Source organism: Takifugu flavidus, chromosome 14 (genome assembly GCF_003711565.1).
Source record: "Takifugu flavidus isolate HTHZ2018 chromosome 14, ASM371156v2, whole genome shotgun sequence".
NCBI lineage: Eukaryota > Metazoa > Chordata > Actinopteri > Tetraodontiformes > Tetraodontidae > Takifugu > Takifugu flavidus.
In genome coordinates this window covers 14,630,266-14,645,676 of record NC_079533.1, presented here as the reverse complement: position 1 = coordinate 14,645,676, position 15,411 = coordinate 14,630,266, and the positions used below count along the sequence as shown (strand labels likewise).

The window sequence follows — 15,411 nt, the reverse complement described above, 5'->3', positions numbered from 1 at the left end:
CGGGCGGTGCGCCGTCTCCACAGTCACTTCCTGTCCAGTCCTCTACTGTTTTCTAGCCTCACAGGAGGAAAACCTGTGATTTATGTCTTTTCATAGAAGCGTAATTGTAGCCGGCTTAGGAGAAGGGAAAGGAAAAACATGCTGCTGGAGTTCTACTAGATCACAGGTATTCCTGGTGTAACCGCATTTAAGGTCCATTTTTGCATCCAAACTGATGCGAAACGTCAAAACAAAGGAGCCGACGGTGGAAGGAGAATGGCCTTAGTCTCATCTTGTATTCAGCGTCGCACATTAATAATTGCTGTCCTTGGATTCTGCATTTCCTCTGAAAAATTGACAATATCTTCATCTGGTGGGAACGTTTGACTCTTTATATTGATTGAATTCATTTTATATCAGGAGCGTCAGGAATCAAATTATGTATTACGTCCTCATTTGATGGTGCAGACAATTTCCTGATCTCTTATTGGGACTAAGACTGAAAAAGGGATACGAGGAGAAAATGCCTGTTGTGTTTGGATCCGCAGACCAGCGACCGGACCCTCGGGCCAACGGCGCCAGAGCTGTGAGACCAGAGGACACAAGACGCCATTTAAACCGCTCAGATTAGCCGTAACACGCCTCAAGCACATGAAGCGGCCAATCAGAGCGCAGCTCGTTGGCTTGAGGGGGATGTTTGTGAAGCTGCGCCGTTTGACGGCATCTGAAAGTAAACAGCTTCATCGTACCGGCGAGAGTGTTGCCGCGGGAACGTGGCCTCTCAAAGAGCCGCCGTTCTGCGTTATTGATTGTGCGGTGATCAAAGCAAAACATCGTTTTGTCTTGATCTTTCGGGTTTCCTCGACATTTCTCTCTTCCTCATTACCGGGTTGACGTGATGCCTCAAACTCTACTCAGCTGCTGACAGCAGGACGCCGTCGTCGGGATCAGGTGACGCTCGCTCCCATTTCCTGTTCTGTCCTCATGTTAATGAAACTCGGGACACGTCAGTGACTTCTGATTGACTTAATTAACTTCTTCCAGTCTGCAGAAGCCATTAGAAATGTTCTGCTTCAGGATGTTTCAAACCACTGGACACCTTTTCTATAACTCAAGTGTTCTCAGGAGGATGGGGGGGTAATTTTCTGTACGATTGTCACAATAGCCAGGTGTGAACACTGACCTCAACCACTTTAATGAAATGGTCAGTTGGGAGGAAAAGCAGCGACTTTCGTCACTGTGGGTCAGCCGGGTCCACTGGCGCCCACTCACCATCCAGACCTTCACTGGCTGAAAACAGGAAGTAGAACGGTGCTGGCAGGCGTTGACTTTCTCAGTATGGGAACTTGCCTCCCCACATGCTCGTGAACCAGCTTGTCACCAGTTGCCCCACAAATACTTTTCCAGTTCTAAGTAAGTATGAAAACTAGCAAGTGCGCTCTGTGTGCTCGGATGTGTACTTGCTCCGCACATCTTTTCAGAGACAGCTACGTATCCCACAATGCATTTCACCGAGAACTCTTCAACTTCAAAGGTTCTAATACAGAAACGGCTTAAGTGGGAGATGTCAGCTATAGCTATATCGGGTTGAGGTGCATTAAGCTAACAGTGGCAGACATTAGCAAACTGTTGCAGAAGTCATTTATCCGTGCCGGATATTAGCTAGCTGTGACCGACTAATGAGCCATAAGTTACTGTAGCTGTGGAAGATATCAAACAGTAGCAGCAGGCATTAGCTAGTCCTAGCTCATAGAGAGACTCTTGGGGTGTGTGTGTGTGTGTGTGTGTGTACACACACAGTTTAGTATGTCCCCTGTCAGGAGGGGAGAGTGTTTAACAAATGACTGCCAACTCGGGGACACGGGGGCCGGGGACCTCTGCTACACAGTCGGCCAACAATAAATCTCAAAAATCAATATGACAGAGCCTGAGGTAATCAGTATCAATGATTCTAAACTGGAATAAGTCCCTCGAGGAACAGGATGATAAAATCCTCTCTGCCCCCATCTAAAAAAACATCCCAGAGATGAAGGATGGAGAAGAAAAAGAAACAGAGGTGAAAGGTAGACATTATTGATGTTCCCTACCCAGAAGCCCCTGCAGCACAGGCTGGGTGTCTGTTGTGCTTTCTCCGTCTGTCACTTGTGCTCTTTCTTCCTCCGCTCCTCCATCATCTCTTCTTCTGCCACCTCAGCTTGTCTCCAGTGTTTACACTCGTCGTCGACTGTGTTTTTCCCACCAGTTTCAGCTCGCTTCTCTTTTTCCCTTTTTTTTTTAACCTTTCACACTTCGTCAGTCATGCTCTCGCCGCTTCTTGGCTTTTTCTTTCTTCAGAATCTCTGACTACTGAAGCGGATCTTCGCTCTCTGAGGCTGAGGCTTCACCGTTCTCTTGTCATTTCCAGCCAACACTTTGACCTGCTGAATGCGAGCGGGTTTAAACCAAAGTATTGAGCGTGTAGATCCTCGCGGACTTTGCCCTTCAAATGAATTCAAACATTGAATATTGGAGATGGACAAGTTAATGAGGGCAGCCCTCCATTTCTTAGTAAAATAAACTTGCTATAATAAATATATCATGTGCACTTTGTGCTAGCAGCTAAAAGAGTAAGGAAACATAGTCAGAGGGTAAGCTAAGACAAGCTAGGCTGAATGAAGAGCGATTATCATGTCTCCCCGACCTCCAACACCAAAGCGACAGCCTGGAAATCTGCATTTGTTCTGCATCTTCCAGGCTCTTGGTTGGCAGGAAGTCTTGGCGTCTTCGGTTTTCATGTGTAGCACCTCTACCTCTGCGCAACAGTGGCTCCCGTCCTTTGGCCGTGGAGCGTATTTAATCAGCAGCCAGCCCCGCTAACCCCCCCCCAAGGCAGTAGCCAGAAATGTGGTGAATGCTACCCCGTCACGCTCCGAACATTCGTGGCCTTCGGAAGGTAAATGTCAACAAATAACATTCTGTCAGCGTTTTAAACATTTATCTGGCTCACAGTTTTTCTTTGCTGGGTATTTTTCACCCCCCGCTCAGCTGCAGCTGCCCTGAGTTCCCCCCCGGATGTATTTTTAAACCCTGATAACGCCCTAATACCCTCACACTTGCAGCCAGAGCTCCACAGGCATTCATTTTATTGCTTTTTTTCCCACTTTTTTAATCCGGCAGATAAACGTTGGCACCCATAATAAACTTGCATTCAAAGGAGAGTAAACCCTGAAACCCGGCAGACACGTCTCACTCTGGTGAGGGCAGCGCCAGACGGCGCCATGTTTTCCCAACTCTAATTCACCCGGCAGTGAAAAATCAGTGCGCTGCTGTTTCTCTTTGTGTCGTCGAGCCAGTGATATCCGTTATTTCGATCGCCGGCGATGGCTTTAAGGTGTTTGTCTTCTCAAAAAAAACACTTTTATTCTGGCAAACATTCCGCGGCTTTGAGCTCGGCTGGTTCGCTACAAAACACATCAAGCTCTCTGGAGAAGCTTCTGAGTCAAGAACAAAGAGGAACACACAGAAGAACCGGGCCAGAGGACGTCGGTTCTCACCACCCCCGGATGCCTGCAGACAGCCATCATCAGTCATACTATTACTGGAGTATTACTGCAGAATTACTGCGATATTACTCTGTTATTACTGCACTATTACTGCAGTATTATTAATCAATCAATCAATCTTTATTTATATAGCGTCTGTTACAATCAAAATTGTTTCTAGGGGCTTTCGAGAATCCCAGGGCCTGACACCCAACACGCAACAGTGTCAAGGAAAAACTCCCCTTTAACAGGAAGAAACCTTGAGCAGGACCAGGCTCGTGTAGGGGACCCTCCTGCTGATGGGGGGCTGGGTAAAGAGAGGAGAGGAGAGGAGAGGAGAGGAGAGGAGAGAGAGGAGAGGAGAGAGAGGAGAGGAGAGGAGAGGAGAGGAGAGGAGAGGAGAGGAGAGGAAACCATGACCCAGTGGGGTGACAGAGGCCTGTCAGGTGATCATGTTTCTGGACCCCGGCAGCCTTGGCCTATAACAGCATAATTAAGATGTTAACCTAATGATTAGACGACCCCCTAAGTATGATAATTTGTCTGTCTATGATAGTAACTGGAACTACAGAATTAGTGATATAAGCTTTTTCAAAGAGGTAGGTTTTAAGTCTAATCTTAAAAGTAGAGATGGAGTCAGCCTCCCGTACCTGGACAGGGAGCTGGTTCCACAGCAGGGGGGCCTGGTAGCTAAATGCTCGGCCCCCCATTCTACTCCTAGAAACTCTGGGAACCACAAGTAAACCAGCATTCTGAGAGCGGAGCGGTCTATTGGGCTGATAAGGTGTCACTAGCTCCTCCAGGTAGGATGGAGCTAGGCCTCTGAGGACCTTGTAGGTCAGAAGAAGAATTTTTTAAAAATATATATTACTGCAGTATTACCACACTATTACTACAGTATCCCCACACTATTACTGCAGTATTACCACACTATTACTGCAGTATTACCACACTATTACTACAGTATCACCACACTATTACTGCAATATTACCACACTATTACTACATTATTACCACACTATTACTGCAGTATTACCACACTATTACTGCAGTATTACCACACTATTACTACATTATTACCACACCATTACTGCAGTATTACCACACTATTACTGCATTATTACTGCAGTAATACTATGTGGTTCGTCACCACGTGCTGACCTCCGGTCTGAACCCACGAGCTTCCTGGTATTCTTTTTGAGTGGAAATGCCACCCTGGATCAGAAGACACCTGAACATCTTAAAGGTCACCAGAAGAGGAAGTCCCGTGCACGCTCCACAGCCTCTTTCCCACAATGCCGCGCATGTGCCGTTGAGTGTTGAGGCGGACGCGGCTGCTTTTTTGTTATTAATCTCCTGAGTGGAAGGAACTCCACTCGTGGCTTTTTGTAGCTCCCCGCCTCATTATTTCATTTCCCAGACTCGTCTCATTATCTTTCCGCTCGGCGACTCATCGTTTCATCATGTCCTTCGTCATGTCTCGGTTTTAACATTCCTTTCCTTCTCCCTCGTCTGTCTGCCTCGGCCTCCCTCCATCTATTCAGACGCACATTAGAAGCTCTCGGAGTGCCGGCCTGCATCAAGTTACTGAGCTGTGAGAAGTTTGAAGAGCTTCAAGGTTAATCTGTTATCAAACCTTCTTGTTTAGAATGCTGCTAGCACGCATGTCACATTTATTTGTCTGATTCATCTAATCACTCTGTTCTTGCTCGCCTGGCGGGCGAAGATTTATAAAAAAGTTTGAAGCAGTTTTGAATGTGAAAACTTTTGCGTTACAATTTCATATTCATCAATTCATTTATTATAATTACTCCATGAAAGGTGGACGAGGGAATAAGAAATATCGAGTTATAGAGTTCACAAAGAAACTAAAATGATGCAGCCCGTAACCAGAGGTGTCGACGTGCTTGTGCACGTTAGCGGCAAATGCTAGCAAATTCGAGATAACAAATGTGAAAATAAAGGACACGGTTCTGCCACATTAAATCGTTAACAGGCGGTAAATGTTATCAGACCACCTGCTTTCGTGCCCGGCGGATTAATTAGAGAACATCGTTCGTTTCCATCTTTACTTGGAGGTGTGAAGCCGCTGAGGTGTCTCCCGGGTGCCCGATTTTAATGGGGAGTTAGAGCGCCACACTGAGGTCGCCACACTGAGGTTAGATTTCAGGACGGAGTCCTCATTATTTAGAGCTTCTGATCCTGATGCTGGTTTACCGGAGCAACACAAAAACCTGCTGATCTGCATTCCAGCTCTAATAAAAGCTGGGATCACGCGTCTGTCAACACAAAGGGTTCGAATCCGGCCCATACCGGCGCGCACGCCCTCCATGCGCCACCTCCTGACTAATTACAGCAGGAAGGCGCGGTGGCCGGGCGGCGTGCGCCCGCACAGGAGTGGCTGACGGCCATTAACGTGACTTCACTTTCATCTTTCTTGGCTGGAGAGATGGATGGAGAGAAGGAGAGAGAGTGACCCAGAAACCGAGATGTGCGGAAAAGAGAGATTTTAGGGCGACAAACAGACAGAGAAGGCTTGAAATTAAAGCACTGAAGGCAAAAGCCAGATGAGATTAGAGCAGGAGAGAAGGTGGGAACACAATAAATGACTAGTTTTTGAAAGGGTTTCCCCAGGCAGCTTGGAAACAACCAAGGTTATTACAACCATGTTACACCTGGGTTATTAATACTTCACTAACAACTAATTTAATGTACAGTTGAGCCAGCTTGGTGAAAACCATGACTTGTTTTTCAGGCTTTCCATTTTCTTCAAGACTTAGCTGGGTTTCCTGTTAGCATTAGCATTTGCTGCTTCCCGCATGCATTCTGTAGATGAAAACTATTGCGTTGGGGGGCAGAATTACACTTTTAGGGTGGAATTCTTTCTTTCCTCTCATTCCCCGTTGCTGTTCCTCCTGTGTGAGATGTATGGCTCCTGTGTGCCGTTTGCAGCAGCTCATCTGGCAGCTAATTTTGGATGTTTATGACGCGAGGCCCTCGTTCCCTTAAGAGTTGTTATGTTTTTGCCTTGAAAATGTCTGTCAGTTTCAATCACAGCCTCCCTGCAGTCGCCTGTTTTGCACTTCTAGACTTTTTTTTTCATTTTTGGGTTTTTTTTTCAATGTGTTATGCGTCAAGCGGTTCTTGGGATGCCGAATCTGGATGTTTCTGTGCTTCCTAGCCCACATTTGACATCTAGCACCAACAGAATAGCTCCAAACACAGAGAAATGAGCCTTCTTGGAGGCCGCCGACACCGTTCGAATCCACTTTAGCATCGAAATGGCTTTTCTTTATCGCAACAAACAAGGCCCCAGTCTGACCGAAAGACGTTCCACTTAAATTCCTCGAAAAGTTTCATCCCAAAACTGCTCATAAGGGAGTCGAGGAGTGGCAGCGGCGATACGGCACGATGCTAACTTGTGAAATATGGAGTCAGCCACAGCCACTGCCGCGGTTAGACTTTATTTGTACTGACAATACAGATTTAATTTCAGCCCTCAGCACATCAGCGCCACCCTTCATTAACCTGCCCTGACTCCTCATTAATTCACATTCCTGCTGTAATTGGCCGACCGTGTGTAACAGGAGCAACGTTCTGGAGCTCAATAGAGCGGATTCAGACAGCAGAAATGTTCAGGAGAGTCCTGAACCTGACACAGCTCTTTTCATTCATGTCTCGAATTTAAATTGATTCCGTATCAGGAGCTGCTTTATTGTGATTGAACCCTAAATCTTCTGCCCCAGCTCCGTCAGAAGCTGCTTCTCCTATCTTGTGCCGCGACTATGACCTTTTACGTCTTTCAGTGACGAGTTGCAGAGCTGCAGAAGATCAGACAGATTCCCACAAAGATGAAGAAGCTCGCAACAACACGATGTTAATCCTCAAAGCCGTCATTTGCCGGGATTGCTTTCACCTGTCTGAGGCCGCCAATGGTGGATTACGGAAGCAAAACCGACAAAAACCTTCAAAAATTACATTTACTTCTTTAGAGATGCATAAAACCATTGAGGATAAGTAGCTACAATCAGCCAAGTGTCCTTTTGTTGGCTCTTAACTCCAAGTATCCCTGCAGTTTGGGCATTTTTCTGATTGTTATAACCAAAAAAAAAGCATCAAACAGAACTTAAAGTGCAAAAGCAGATAAGCTGAGGCGACACCTGTTGAGGCGGGGGACGAGAGGCAGCTTTATATTTGCTGTTGGTGGTTGCAGCGTTGCCAAAATGACCTGCCCTGAAAGCACAACGTGAGTCAACAGCTTTAGCTGGGAAGAGGCCTCGGAGAGTCGGCACCACCTCCGGAGCTTCGCGCGTACAGGCTTTTTTTTCAAATTCTGCTGATCCGGTCCCTCGGTCCTGTCATGGAATATGATGACGGCACTAGATCTGCGCATTGATCCCAAATCAGCACTCCTTAATTGGGAACGAATGGAGAAATAATAACGCCACCATGGGGGGAGATGATCCGCTTAAGTTCTGCCCAGCCTTCACATGCTGACTGTATCTTTCTCCCTTTCATCTCAGGTGATTAAAGAAATCCCCGGACCCTGTCAGAACCTCTGAATCAGCACACATACACTGAGGTGAGTACGCCCGTGACCCGGACACTTGCTCCGCCGCCACGGACTGGTCCAGTAGGTGGAGCTCTCCGCTTTAATTACCTCAACTATGAAGCGTCCACGTCAGGAAATATAGATAAAAAGTGATCAGTTATTGTCAAACTGTGAGCCTGGTCGCCAGGGTGATGATACGGTTTGATTTGTGGATGATTCTATTTGGAGTTTATGACTTGTTTAATTCTGAAACGTCTGAAAATCTTGATGTGGAGGCGGCACTAATGAGTTTTCTGAGGGTCTAAAATAAGCAGAGCTGTTATTTATGGGATATACACATATATCTTTGATGTTTGGAAGGAAGGAGCAGAAATCTTGTTTCATCAAGAGCGCTAGGCTACATTAGCCGGTGCTTTTGCACGGCTGCTGGAGGATCTGTACTCAAACCTGCAGCGGAGATCTCTCGGAGATCTCAGAAGTCGAGTTTCCTTTAAACAAAGTGGGAGGTGGCAGAACTGTAACAAACAATAAAGGCGCTGCAAAGACATCAAAGCCAAACATCAAAGCTGTTCTAGAGCGCAGTCCGATGTGTTACCGTCCCATGACTGCTGTTGCCGTGTTTTATCCAAGCGAAGCAGAGCGGAAAAGCAGGAGCTTCTCGCCTGGATTCACGGGCCCTCGCAGCATCTGCTCGGGGACGCGACGGGAGCCCGGCGCCTTCTTCTGCTGGCACCGTTCTGCTGACGCCAATAAATACAGAGCAGTCAGCTGTCTTCTGGCACATAATAGCAGGTCGCCCGAGCACCTAAGCTGATTTCACAGGTGTTTTCCTACAGCAAGAATGCAGAAAAATGGCTTTATTGAATCAACTAGAGGTGAAAATTGTGGATATGCCAGGAAAAATAACAAGTGTTGTCATGTAGTGGAATCGGCTTTAGACGACTGCAGAGCACGAAGCCTTTCATTTCCTCCCGACAGCCTGGTATCAGTGTGTCAGGATCTCAGAGCGCTGTTGCTGTTTGATTGCTTATCATCACCTCTGCTAGGGCAGCTATGCCTCAGCTCTATACCTGCTAGCATTTAGCACCATTTTAAGCACAAATGAGATTTTGCAGAACTTAAACTGAAGTTCGTCTTTGCTTATTTACCATTACTTAATGCAGTAACATATATACATGTAACATTTTGGGGGGGGATATTCCCTCCCATCAGAGCAGGTTTGTGGAACACAAGTCAGGTGGGTGAACTCCAGGACAGACAGACCGCTAATGTTAGCAATGTTTTCCACATTACGGATGCCATAAATTCTGTAAATCCTGCTGGGAAGTCATCAGTGTTTTCTCTGATCCCCCCAAACTCACTGGTTTGGTGTTTGGGCATAAGTGTGGCGCTTTGAGGCAACCTCATCTTCCCTACAAGCTGACAGAATGCTGCTGAGGCTCGTTTTTCAGTGCATTTTAATAAAAAATAAAGGAAAAAACAGAAAACAACAAGCACAGAATGATTTGTTTCTGTCTGAGATGAAAGAAAGTGAGGCCTGCTCAGAGATGAGTTACTGACTGCCCCACGTTGGCCTCGGGCCTCTGATTATCAGACTCTACATTACCAAATGAGAGCAAATGTTCCGCATGAGTTGAACTGCAGGCTGTTGCAGATGAATGTGCTTTTATTTATGTTTATGGCTGGTGAAGCACCCCTTTATGTTCTGACTGGATGATGCTAACGCTGATTTCACTGCTCAGCACAGGCTGATGGGAGGCGCTGATGAGATGAAGAGGAAGAATATGCAGGATGAGGTGGGCAGGAGGACGAGGACAAATTGGAGAGGGGCCCCTGATGGCCTGGAAGGCCTCCAAAGGCTGCGGCACGGATCCAGCTGCTCATGAAGGCCACTTTGAAAAGGCTGCTAGCAGAGCTAACAATAGCAACAATGCTGAGAGGGAAGCTGGAGGGAGAGAAAGGCAGGTTGGGACGTGTTCCCTGAAATGATTACTAGAAGCGAGAGCTTCACATTACCATTTAGCACGTTTGATATGGAGTGTAATGCGTCCCGGACCGGACCGGCGCCAAAGCTCAAGTTAACGGGACTCGATCCGGCAGAGAGGAAGCATTAAACAGTTTCAAAAAAGGGGAGGAGACAAAAGTTTTTCAGTGAGGACGACAGAATGAGAATGGACCGAAATCCGATTGTCCTTTAAAGGATTCCACACCGACGTCAGACAGACTCACAGCAGTAGCAACGTTTAAAACGGTTCATTCCTGAGCGACATTTCTGAGTCGGGATCAAAGCAAGTAAACATGGTGCGACTGAAGATACCTGCGAAGCCAAAGAGAGATTTTAATCATCACCATTCAATAAACAAGGTCCCAGAAGGCATTTTTACAAGACTGCAGGCAGGCGAGAGATTTGAAGTGCAACAAAAATCCATTTTTCATTGTGCTTTGAGGACTTCTGCTCTCTTAGGTATCATGGACACGTTTGTCTCCAACACCACCAAACAAAAACCACCTTTATCTGACTTTGAACACACCCTGAAGTGCAGGAAGCAGGTGCTGCATTAAGGATTCCACATAAGCAAAAGTGTTTGAATATTATCTCCAACTGTCCTGTAAGTACGGGAAGGAAAGGAAAGTGCTCATTATGCAGAGTGGTAATTTACGGCCTCCTGGATCCACCTTTTTAGTCCTTTAAGACGCAAAGTGTCTGTCTGGACTGGCGCCCAGTTCAGAGTCAGACGCCCCCCTGCAGATGTTACTCACAACGGTGTGACTTTCCAAATAAGACGGGTCGAACCCGCCCCCACGCAGAATATCACAAATCCGTCACCAGCGCGTCTATTTATTACGGTCAGGTGGAGCTAGGACGGGTGTCTTCTTCTTGTACTTCCAGCTGTTCCTTTTTTTTTGCCTTCTGCATCTCGGCCGACCCTCCGCATCCTCATCTTAACCTGATTCATGTCCTCTTTCACATCTGTGATCTTCTTTTTCCTCTTTGTTCTGCTTTGATGTCCACATCAAAGATGTTTAAGCCATGTTTAAGGGACCAACAGCAGAACTGATACAGGATCCGTCGGGATCCGTCTCGGGATAATGGAAATCCTCCTGATGATAGCAGGCCCATAAACCACGGTGAGGATGACTTTTACAGGATTCCGAGAGCCCTCGGGAGCGGGACACAGGGACATGAGTGTGACCTTTTCTTCATGTTCGTTTTGTTCTTTGGTGGAACTCAGGGGGGGGCAACGCTGGTGTCTGAGGACTCGAAGCGTCTCTGGGGTGGTAGTGACGTCCTTCAGATGGTCAAAAACCAGATGTAAAACTTTACAAAAATGCATGAAAATAAATTCCCTGTCCAAAAGAACTGTAAACATGACTTTTACCTTCATTTAGAATCAGTGCCCAACAGCCGTCAAGCTCCAGTTGACGTCTACCTGGGTTTGAAATATTTAGCCGTCGGGTTTCACTTGAATATCTTTAAATCTGAAGAACAATTTATCGAAGAGATAACAAAAGTTAATTTAAAGTTCATTATTTGTTATTGTTTTTTTTTAAAATTTCAGTTCATTAAGAGTCACCTGAGGGTTCAGCTCTCTGATGGTCCTGTTAAACTCTTAAACGTACAACAGAATCAGGTACCTGAACGTCTCACATCCTTCGACCATATATGGAAATGGGTTTGACACACAGTGGTTAGCGCTGTTGCCCAGAACTAGAAGGTTGTAGGGTTGATTTCCATGTAAATCAGAGCCATCGTTGTCAGGTGTGGGTCCAGCCTCCTTGGAGCTGCACGGTAGCAGGAACCTTTGGGACTTTGGGACCTTTGGGTGGTTCCTTATAGGGACACAGATGGGAGATCAAACATCCGGTCTTGTTCATCTGAACAAGCTGCTAATTTCTTGCTAATGAAACTCAAAGGCAGAACAAAAAGGGTTCAGTTCAGTTTTAAACTGAACAGTATTGGTATGCACACCTTCCTCCATCTCTCAAGACTTTCTCTTTACACTCTTCACCATTTGCTCCTTAAGAGCTGTTTGCTTTATCCGTTTGCCTGTTCACTTTCTGCTAATAGGCAGCGGCTAACCCTTCACCCATCCCCCCATTTTACATGCTTTAAATGAACACCGTCTCAGCTCTGCTGTCGAGTGCTTGAAGAGAAAGCTTTGATGGCACGTGGGATTAGACCGAGTCTGAACCGAAGGGATCAGGTGAAGCTTTAGCTCAGAAGACCAGAGGGCAAAATGTGGTTTTGGACATTAGCATCATAAGGTTTGCCCAATTCGGAAGTCATGATTAATTTAGGAAAAAGGGGAAGGAAGGCAGAGAGGGGAACTTTCAAATCACGTCTGTGGTTCCACCATACAGATTCAGAGCTGGGACCCATGAAAAACCTTTAGATCTTCAGACTAATGCACCCCCTCTTGGTTCCTTCTCATCTACCTTATAAACTGACAAACTGGATCACGTGTAGCAGAACAACAGGACGCGTCGGCGTCTCTGAGCTCTTGATCCCTGTGCGGAACAAGAATTTTCATCTGCATTTGGAGGCAGAGCCAGAAGATCCAGGGGTCGCGGATCACAGCCCTGGATTTCCTTTTGAGGGGAAGAACTAAGACGACTTTTGGGAGCAAATGAAATGCGTTTGAGAGCAGGTTTCAGGCCCTCGTGCGTGTGAGCTCGGCCTCTGAATGAGAGTTTAAAACCTTGATTTTCCTCAGCTCAACATTGATGGATGTTCTGCCTCCCAACGTTCCTCCTCTGATTGGTGGCTTCCGTCTGCAGGTCACTGCAGGTAACTGGTGCTGGTCACTGCTCTTTGAATCAGGTTAAACTTGGGTTTGAATGCGTTTGCGTCGCCACCACCAGCAAAGTTTTGATCCTTCACGCCTTTAAATCCGCATCCGCATTCAAACGCAGCCTTCGCTGAACCTCCTGCTTCGGATCTGAGACCCCATCGCACACCTCAGGAGTGGAAACACACAGCCCGTCTTCATAGTCACCGCTTCTTATTTCACACATTTCAAAGAACGTGGCGGAAACTTGGGCCGGGGCCACACGTTGGCGTGAAGAAGGTTAACAGCCTCTCTTTGGTGTTTTTGTCCTTGTGACTCAACCAAACATCATAACGTCAGAATTGATTTTATGTTATGGTGCTTTCAGGTACTGCAGGTCCTTTGAGCGTGCTTAAAAGCCCAAAAGACAGAGCCGGGGATTGATGTGACAATCGGGGGGAAGCGCCGGTGCTTTTGCTTTCACTTTGCTCTCCTTTCCTGTCCTTCCAGGTTTTGTTTTCCTCCTCTGTGACAATCGTCAGTGTGACTTTCCCTCGTCTGTCAGACGTGCACCTTCAAAGCAAGCTCTTTGTGGATGTGGACTCTTCTCTTTTTATCTGATGGGAGCTTTTAGATTCCTTTGCCATTGAGAGTGCTTTATTCACGTTTGCCCTTCTTGTAGCTTTGGAACGCAGATCCCTAAAAGGTTCCTCACTCGCATTTTTTTTGTCAAGCTTTGCCGAAGGTTCTTAACCTTTATTTATTCAGGCATAGCGAACAACAAAAGAATATTAAAGGAATATTTACTGGGGCAAAAAACCCATTCTCCTCATTTGCCCTTACATTTCTGAGGGTAACGGGACTTTGTGAACTTCGATCAGCAGTTCTGAGGCGGCGTTTCGCGTGGAAACAGATTTCCTGTGGCGATCAAGCAGAAGCTGCAGAAGAAAAGCAGGAATTTGGTTTCAGACTGAACCACAGGGCAGAAGCAGCATGTTTAACTCTCCAAATACAGCTAACTTTCATTCAAATGTGTGTTAAGACACAAAATTGGGTTGTGTGGTTGACTAGGACTGAAAACAATTAGTTCATTAACCACGGGGGGCTTCTGGGCTTGTAAGGAGGAACTCAACAGCGGGCAAACTAGGGCCACTTTTGCTCAAAAAAATCCCAGTCAGTTCTCTTCTACCATCTCCTGCAGCATGTAGAGGGGAGTAGGACATCTACAACAGGGGGACGAGGACGAGGAACTCATGCATCATAAGAGACTCCAGCTCACTACCTGTTTGCCGCCCCTCCCCTCAGGAAAGAGGCTGCGGAGTACCAGGGCAAGGACCACCTGGCAGAGAAACAGCTGCTGCCCTGATGATGTGAGACGTTACAACTCAGAACACAAACAGCTACTGTTGTCTCACGTGCACTAAGCTAACGCCGATTGCTAACCTCCTGGGCTCGTCTTTTGTCTCTTTCAATTTGTGTCTCCCTTCGACTCCCAAACGTTGAAACGCCTCCAGATCTCAGTTTGAGAGAGGTTGAGATGTGTCTCCTCACGTGCGCCTGGGCTTTTAAATGCTTGTGTGGAACATAAGTAAATGGATCTGGGGGGTGTTTTTGCCGTGGTTTCCCTCCATTTTTCCCCTTCACTCTTGCAACAGGTTGGGTCTCTTCCACAATAAATAATTGGTTATAATTTTAAAAAATAATCTTTGGCCAGATTTGCTATTACAGTAATATGGTGCCATCATGAAAACATCTATTCAGAGTCCCACCAGAGTTACCAGCATTGTTCTGTTGCGGTGAGACGTCTCAGCAATTTGTAGCTTTGCGGCTAATTAGAATTTAATGGGAAATGTTGCCTATTTAAGCCAAATGCACATTTATGCTGCTGACTGGGGCGTTAACTCCACCGGTCCCTGCAAGTTTGAAAATTCCCCAAACAGACATAAAAAGGTTGTTGTAGTCTCCATCTTTGCTGCGGAGTGAACGCGCTGCAGTTCTGAGCGTCCTTTAGCTTCCCAGGACACTTCCAGAATTAAGCATTTGGTTACTTGCTGAGCATTTTCTTCACATATGCAGTTGCAGGAGGCACTTTGTTACACGTGTTATTAAAGGTGTTTGAGGAGAAACTTTGGGAATGACTTTAGTTTGTTGTTGTGCACAGCAGCATCTCTGCTACGCAATACGCTGGAACAAGCTAGGAGGAGAAGAAGGGGCAGGACTCTAATGAGAAGATGTGAGCTGGCAGTCTGGGTAGCTGTTTCTGATTTCTGATCAGGATGAGTTGATGCTGAACAGAAAAGATGCTGTCAGGCTTGCAAATCCATGCCAAAGCACTCGACGTCAATAAAATTCCAGAATTTCTCTTAATAGGATTTGAAAAATAATTTCTTTCCCCCGCTGAGCTGCAGCGGCTGTTTGTGATGATCTGGCTTTGTCTTCTCACAAGGTGACTTTCAAATTGACTAATCAACAGAGAATTGAACTCGCGGCGCTGACAACACAAATGAAACGGCTGAAATGATGACCTCTCTCCGGGTTTGCTCTTGTGTGGAGGACCGAGGATAATACAGAATCATTTGGAGGCAAAACA

The 15,411-nt window shown here is 46.4% G+C and overlaps 1 protein-coding gene across 1 annotated transcript in view; it reads left to right on the top strand.

Moving 5' to 3' along the window:
• Positions 1–15,411, top strand: part of sgcd (sarcoglycan, delta (dystrophin-associated glycoprotein)) — a 113,931-nt gene that overhangs the window by 37,236 nt on the left and 61,284 nt on the right. Inside the window, exon 2 of the mRNA XM_057054138.1 lies at positions 8,024–8,082. The gene's annotated coding sequence lies outside the window, so the exon portion shown is untranslated. The remainder of the gene's footprint in view (positions 1–8,023; positions 8,083–15,411) is intronic.